Below are 6,142 nucleotides of genomic sequence, written 5' to 3'. Positions count from 1 at the left end.
GGGCCAATATATTCAAAATGTTAAAAGGAAAAAAAAATCAAACAAGAATTCTATATCTGGAAAAACCGTCCTTCAAAAGTGATGGAGAAAGGAAGACATTGCCAAATAAACAAAAACTGAGGGAATTCACAACCACTAGACTGTAAGAAATGCTCTAGGGGATCCTGCAAAGTAAAATAAAGAACACTAGACAGTGACTTGAAACCATATGAAGAAATGAAGATCTCAATAAAGGCAATTATAAGAGTTAGTATTATTGAAACAATGGTTTGTAACTCCACTTTGTGATATAACTTAAGGGACTCCTTTAAAAAACAATTATTAGTCAAAAAGCTAAAATTAATATAACTTTGGATTGTAACTCCACATTTGTTTTCTACATAATTTAAAAGACTAACACATTTAAAATAATTATTAGTTTATATTTTTGGGCACACAATGTATAAAGATGTAATTATGTGACACTGATAAAAAGGGATGCAGATGCAGCTGTAAAGGAGCAAAATTTTTGTATGTTGTTGAAGTTAAGCTGCTATAAATTAGAGTGTTTTAACTTTAGGATGTTAAATGTAATTCCCATGGTAACCACAAAGAAAATACAGTAGTCCCCCCTTATCTGTGGTTTCACTTTCGGTAGTTTCAGTTACCCACAGCCGACCACAGTCTGAAAAGATTAAATGGAAAATTCCAGAAATAAACAATTCATAAGTTTTAAATTGCATGCCATTCTGAGTAATATGATGAAATCTCATGCTGTCCTGCCCTATCATGCCTGGGACATGAATCATCTCTTCGTCCAGGTATCCACACCGTATCCACCACCTGCCCGTCAGTCACTTGGTAGCCATCTCAGTTATCTAACTGACTATTGTGTTATCACAGTGCCTGTGTTCAAGTAGTCTTTATTTTACTTAATATGGCCCCAAAATGTAAGAGTAGTGATGCTGGCAATTTGGAGAGGCTGAAGAAAGGCAGTAAAGTGTTTCCTTTAAGTGAAAAGGTGAAGATTCTCAACAAGGAAGAAGAATCATATGCTTATATTGCTAAGATCTATAGTAAGAATGAATCTTCTATCCATGAAATTCTGAAGGAAAAAAAATTATCATAGTATATGTAGTGTTCAGTACTATCCCTGGTTTCTAGCATCTACTGGGGGTCTTGGAACATATCCTGTGTGGATAAAGGAAGGACTACTATAGTTGTAGTATATACACCAAACAAAATAAGAAAGGAATTTAACTGTTTCACTATGGAAAATCAACTAATGCAAAAGAAAATAATAATGCAAAAAAATGATGAACAATATAACTCTAAGGCATCTAGAAAACAAATAAAATCACAAAATTAAGTCCCTTCTCATCAGTAATTACTTTAAATGTTAATTAAGTGCTTCATTCAAAAGATAGAGATTGGCAGAATGGATAAACAGAAAACCTGGCCGGGCTCCGTGGCTCAAGCCTGTAATCCTAGCACTTTGGGAGACCAAGGTGGGTGGATCACCTGAGGTCAGGAGTTCAAGACCAGCCTGGCCATCATGCTGAAACTCCATCTTAAAAAAAAAACAAAAAACAGAAAACTGAAAACCTGATCCAACTAAATGCTGTCTACAAAAGACTCACTTTAGATCTAAAGATACAAATAGATTGAAAGTAAAAGGACAGAAAAAGATATTTCAAGCAAACAGTAACCAAGAGAGCAGGAATGGCTATACTAATATCAGACAAAATAGACTTTAAGTCAAAGAAGGTTGCAAGAGACAAGGACATTATATATTAATAAAATGTTTAATATAGCAAGAAGATAGAACAATTACATACAGTTAGGCACCTAACAGACCATCAAAATACATAACTTATTGTTTTACTTTCATAAGAAAACAAAAAATCTTAATGACCTGGGGTTAAGGTAAAGATTTCTTAGCTCTGACATCAAAAGCATGAGCCACAAAAGGTAAAACTGATAAATTAAGACTTCATTAAAATGAAGAACTTTTGTTCTGTGAAAGAGCCTTTGTTTGGAGAATGAAAAGATAAGGTAAAGACATGAGAAGATATTTGCACATCATATAAGCAACAAAGGAACTTTATTTATCTAGAATATATAAAGAACTCTCAAAACTCAACAGTAAGAAAACGACCAACTGGCTGGGTGCGGTGCCTCACGCCTGCAATCCCAGCACTTTGGGAGGCTGAGGCTGGTGGATCATGAAGTCAGGAGCTGGAGACCATCCTGGCCACTATGGTAAAACCCTGTCTCTTAAAAAAAAAAAGAGAGAGAGAGAGAGAGAGAAAAGAAAACAACCAACTAAATGACCCAACTAAAAAATAGGCAAAAAGTTTGAACAGATGCTGCACCAAAAAGTATATGCAGATGGCAAATAAGCATACATAAAGATGTTCAATATCATTAGAAGAATGCAAACTAAAACCTACAATGAGATATCACCACATACCTATTAGAATGACTAAAACAAAAAATAGTAATACTGTTAAGTGCTGGTGAGGATTTGGAGCAACTGGAAACTCTCACACATTGTTGTTGGAAATGCAAAACAGTATAGCCACTCTGGAAAATGATTTGGCAGTTATGTATAAATTTTAGCATACAGTTACCATATGACCCAGCAATCTCACTCCTATTTACCCTAGAGAAATAAGAACTTGTGTTCATACAAAAACCTGTACGTGAGTGTTTATTGAAACTCTATTCATAATGGCCCAAAACTGGAAATAATCCAATGTCCTGCAACAGGAAAATGGATAAACTATTGTAATAAACACACAGGAGAATGGATAAACAATTGTATAAGCACACAGTGAAATACTATTTATCAATAAAAAGGAATAAACTATTGATACATGCAACAACACAGTATATGCTGTGTGAAATCAAACAAACAATATGATTCCATTTACATGGCATTCTGGGAAAGACAAAAGTACAATGACAGAAAACAGATCAGTGGTTGCCAGGGATTAGAGATGGAGGAAAGTCTGAATTAGCAAAATCCCTTTGGAGGGAGTTTTTGAGGGGTGATGGAACTGTTCTGTTTCCTGATTGTGGTGGTTACATGAATCAATTCATAAGTTAAAATTCATAGAACTGTACACCAAATAAAGATCAATTTTACTGTATGTTAAATTGAAAAGTAAAAAAAAGAAAAAGTTACAGGAATGAATGTATACTGACAAAAGGAAATAACTACTTTGAAGGAAATGAACATTCCATGAGAGCCTAAGGGAGAGGAGGGACGCTGTTTTGTGAGGAAGGAAAGCATCGAGAACATTTTCCCAGAGGAAGTGAGGCTTGAGCTGTGTCCTAAAGAACGATTTAGAATTTACTTGGGCTAAAGGAAGGTTGATTCAGACAGAGGGATTTGCATGTGCAAAGGCCCTGGAGCAGGAGTAAGATGGCTCATTTTCATCTAAAAGGGACTAGTGCACGGGGAGTACCCTGGAGGGTGGGAGAAGTGGTGATGGGGAGTGAAAAAAATCTAAGCTGGAGTAAGAGAGTCCGATTCTGCCAGACTGTTCTAGGTGGGGCCCAGGTTAAGGCCTGTGGAGAGGTGTAGCAGTGGGCTAGCCTGATAACTGACAGTTGGAACATCTTGCAGAGACCTAGGCAATTAGACTCCCCAGGGCAATGCTAGTCCTGGGGCTGAATTCTCAGTAGTCCTAGCAGGAGGCAGCCTTCTCCCAAACCCAAAAATTCCAGATGCCCTGCAGTGCCGCTAAAGTGCCCTCTCCTGAGACCTCTGCCTGCTCAGGAGAATACTGACAGCGCAGTAATATCCACTAAGCTCTTCCAGGGGCTTGAGGACCTTGAGAGATAGGGCAGTGTGGCTTTTCCGGACTATCCACAGGGCTCCAGTGATGTAGCTGTTGTCAGAAATACTTGTGTCAATAATCAGGTATTTTTCAGATAGGCAACAGATCTCTATCACCCTACCCTGACCCACCTTATTCTCTCCAGGCTCCAAGCCTAGGCCCCTCTCCCCATTTCCAGGCATCAGAGCCTGCCTTGTCCAGGGCTGGGGGTGGAGGCTAGAGAGTGACACAGATCAAACTTAAAAGTTGTCAGTTGACCATTTAATATCATGTAAGTCTTCACTGAATAATGAATAGCCCCAGAATTTGTTGTGTTGTGTAATAACGGTTGCCAAATGGCTTAGTTTACATACAACAACATAGTATACAGAGGGTTTCAGTGAGGCAATGACTCTAGGCACTTTATGAGCCAAATTTAGGCAGTTATCATAATTCCTATTTCAGAGATGACGAAACTGAGGCCTTCATCAGTGACTCGAAAAGTCACATAACTAGAAAATGGCCAAGATTTGGATCCAGGACTGTTTAACTTCAAAGTCCTGGCTCACTGATTTTCAAACGTTAGTGTATGGGGTCGTGAGATGGAAATTTACCAAAAATGCCGTTTCCCGGCCCCATCTGGGCTGAAGAATCGGCATTCCAAACTTTAAACCAGGGGACTCCAGGGGTGAGACCTGAAGCCTGAGAGGAAGTGCAACACTGCAGGGCTCTCAGGAGGGGGGTCCCCTGCTGACGCCTGTGACTAGGCCTAACTATGGGGGGTTCCGCGGCCCGGTGCTCCACCCTCTCACCTGCCTGGAGGTGCGCTCGAGGTCCAGATAGGCCGATGAATAAGTACATCTGCAGCGCCTCCTCTACTCCGAGGACTTTCACTTTCCCCCTGGCACAAAACCGAACATCCCACCCCACCCCCAAGCTAAAATACCTGGGCCGCCCCTCCCCGGGAAGGGACGCGCTCCGGGCGAACGGGAGGGCCCGGAAGTCGGGCCCAGGACTGAGGAGCCGGCCCACCGCCTCCTGGTCGGAGGCCGCAGTGCAGGTGAGGCGGCGGCCACCCTGGGCACGGCGGGGTAAGGAGCCGAGGGCGGACTGCACCGGGAAGTTGGTGGGGGTCCGCCGCGCCGCCTCGCCTCGGCCTTCCTGCCCCGTCGGGGCTTGCCGCCCGGGACACCAGCGGAGCACGTCTGGGCGGGGGCGGGCCGGCTCACGCCCTCGGACCCTCACCCCATCCCGGCCAGCCGCAGCGGCGACACCGGGTCAGCGAAGGGTTAAGGAACTCGCTCCCTCCCCTCGGTTCCCTCACCCTTGGAAAGTCCCCGAAATGACGTTTCAACCCGACAATTAAAAAAAGAGTTTAATTATAGAGACAGGCTCTGGGAGCTGGAACAAACCCTCGGCCGGCGCGGCCGGTAAACAACTCGGGAGCGAGCGGTCCAGGCCAGCCGCAGCCTTGAGGACCCCGTGTCCCCGGGGAGAGGGGGAGGGGAGGGCGGCCGGGAGTTGGAAAAGCCTAAGAAATTCGAGGAATCAGCTTTCTTTGGAAAAACCCACTTTGTGGCCATTCTGGGACGCCTGAGGGTGCTCCTGTCCGGTCCCGCAGCCTTGTAGGGAAAGCGGCGCTGCCTGGAGCAGGGGGACAGCCGCTGCCCCGCGGGGACCGGCCCTGGGCCGGGAAGGGGGCCCCTTCCGCTCCCACTCCCCTTCCCCTTTGCGTCTTTCCAGCCCCTCCTCTGGTCCTCTCAGCCGAGCTTCGCCAACCCTCGGCAGTTAAAGACCAGCTGGCCCCCTTTTTTGGGGGGGTTTGGGGGAGAGGGAATGGGTGGAGGCCGGGGGAATAAAAAAACCGAAATAGTTTCACATCAGAACTCAGACTAACCTTGTGGTTTCAGCGTGCACCCTGCTCTGTCCCAAAATCTGGAACTCATTACCTCATCACCAAGAAACTGCACGAAATCGTCCCCCCCCCGCCCCCCGCCCCAACACCCACTTGGGGCTGGGAAAGGAACGAGCAAACATCCCTCTAAGGAAGAAACCTACACTTGAATGATTGAAATTAAGGTGGATAGAAGTTATTTCCCTTTCTGGCGCTTGCCTGAAAAGAAAAGCTGAAAAATGGGAGCAGGGGAAGAGAAGCAACAGGCGGCTGGAGAGCAGCAGTAGAACAGGCGAGGGGCAGCAGCCGGGTTAAAGTGGGGGCCATCAATTTCAGGCAGAGGAGACAAATGAAAGCCGATCCCGCTGGGATCACGTAGGTTCCGGCTGCAGCAAAAGTTGTGTTTCGCAAAGTTGAAAACAACCGGTTTCTCAAACAGTTG

At 44.4% G+C, this 6,142-nt stretch overlaps 1 long non-coding RNA gene across 2 annotated transcripts in view; it reads right to left on the bottom strand.

Annotated features, from left to right (window-relative positions):
• Nucleotides 1–6,142, bottom strand: part of LOC118145160 (uncharacterized) — a 42,520-nt gene that overhangs the window by 33,297 nt on the left and 3,081 nt on the right. The window contains exon 1 of one of the 2 annotated variants that reach the window (XR_008474452.2): nt 5,704–5,753. The exons of the other annotated variant lie outside the window; for it this stretch is intronic. This is a non-coding gene — a long non-coding RNA (uncharacterized LOC118145160). Of the gene's footprint in view, nt 1–5,703; nt 5,754–6,142 lie in introns of those variants that run through there. 2 annotated transcript variants of the gene reach the window in all.

This window comes from Callithrix jacchus, chromosome 8, assembly GCF_049354715.1.
Source record: "Callithrix jacchus isolate 240 chromosome 8, calJac240_pri, whole genome shotgun sequence".
Taxonomy (NCBI): Eukaryota; Metazoa; Chordata; class Mammalia; order Primates; family Cebidae; genus Callithrix; species Callithrix jacchus.
This window is presented reverse-complemented; position numbering and strand designations above follow the sequence as displayed.